General features: G+C 38.9%; 1 long non-coding RNA gene across 1 annotated transcript; it reads right to left on the bottom strand.

The window, feature by feature from the left end:
• Window positions 1–661: 661 nt before the first annotated feature.
• LOC140851675 (uncharacterized) lies at window positions 662–1,148 on the bottom strand. Its single transcript, XR_012134395.1, has 3 exons — window positions 1,022–1,148; window positions 818–936; window positions 662–744 (listed from the first exon to the last, which is right to left on the bottom strand). It is a non-coding gene; the product is annotated as an uncharacterized lncRNA (long non-coding RNA).
• Window positions 1,149–1,691: the final 543 nt, after the last annotated feature.

Genomic DNA, 1,691 nt, shown 5'->3' with positions numbered 1-1,691 from the left:
AGATTCGACATAGAATCAGTCTATAAAATAAAAATAGAACAGTTAGTATAAAACAATCAGTATAGTGTACAATATAAAACAAAAATATAACATAAATAACATAAAGTAATTTTCGTAATCTTACCAAAAGACGTACAGTAAAACTCTCGCCCTCGTATCCAGAAACTGCATACTGAGACTGTCCAATGACTCGCACCGTAATGCTAAAAAACCAAGCATGTAGTCATCAGTATATGAACGGCCTCTCAAAATAGGATCACCATGAACAATGTGATCTCGACGTGCATCCCAAATATCGATGTACTGTGCATGTCTGATACGCCAGTCGATACGAGCTCTCCATCGTCGATCAATACGATGAAGTCCCTGGCTGGTATCAAACTGCTCTGGAATGCCCTGAGTCTAACCAAACTGCCGCAGGACACAATCGGGAAGATGCAACTCTACCACATCAAAACAAATAAGTGGCACCCTAGCAGTCCATATGTCGTGTCCAACTGTACACATCTGCAGCAGTATAGCCAATATCCCATCTGTATATGGCTCCCACAAAAACTGATATAATATAGTTAAAATAAAAAAAATTAATAAAAAATTATAATAGATTATGAATACTGTAAATTGATATTTGTAAAAAATTCAAAATTTATCCGTCTAGATGTATCAACTAATGTATCCAACTGGCACCTATAAACCCGTGCCACTCTTGTCGATACGTGATGAACGTTGAATGCAACGTTCCATCTGTTTCACAATGTACTAATATTAAATAAATTTAAAATAATAAAATTTAAATAAAAAAATAATATTTCGATACCTGTATCCTAATGGTCCGTCTAGTCTGAATGGAACATCAGGATCCTGCTGCTCTGATGGCATCTCGAGCAACTGTCGTCGTAATGGACTGATAGTCGGCATACGCTCCCATACCCAAATCTGCAAAATTTAAAAATTAAATAAATGATATATCGAATGTAAAATATAATTAAATATTAAAAATTAAAAATTTTAATTCACGTACCTGTAATAATACAAGATAACCGTCAATCTCGCTCTGATCAGCATAGGAACCCCGACACATAGCTCGGTATAGACAAGCTAGTACTGCACTGCCCCAACTGAGTCGACGAGCGAAGTCTAAATCCTCTAATAATGGCAAAAACATCAACTTCATCTTATTCGATGAAGTATCAGGTAACAGAACACCACCTAACAATCGCAGCACCTGACCCCTAACATACTGCTGCACCATCTCCTCTGGTGCATCATCCGCAATATGAAAATGACGATAACGATCATCCAAACACTCAATCCTGAGTCGTGAATGATAAAAAAAATGTGCGTCGGGCTCAAACCCTAACAATCGCAAGCACAAAGCCTGCCACTCCGGAATGGTAAGTGTGGGATCAACTCCGGTAACTGGATCTCCATCAACTGGTAGTCCAGTAAGGATGCTGACATCCTGTAAACTGATGGTCGCCTCACCAAATGGAAGATGAAATGTGTGTGTCTCTGGACGCCATCTCTCAAGCAAAGCAGTAATAAGACCAACGTCCATCTGTATACGACCGATCCGATATACTCCATAAAATCTCAAATATCGTAAATAATCTAACACTCTATCTGGGATGTCCTCTGTCCTCCAGAAATCTGCATCGGATCATCGTAGACGAAGATGTCTGGACTCCTGC

This window comes from Elaeis guineensis, chromosome 9 (assembly GCF_000442705.2).
Source record: "Elaeis guineensis isolate ETL-2024a chromosome 9, EG11, whole genome shotgun sequence".
Taxonomy (NCBI): domain Eukaryota; kingdom Viridiplantae; phylum Streptophyta; class Magnoliopsida; order Arecales; family Arecaceae; genus Elaeis; species Elaeis guineensis.
This window is presented reverse-complemented; position numbering and strand designations above follow the sequence as displayed.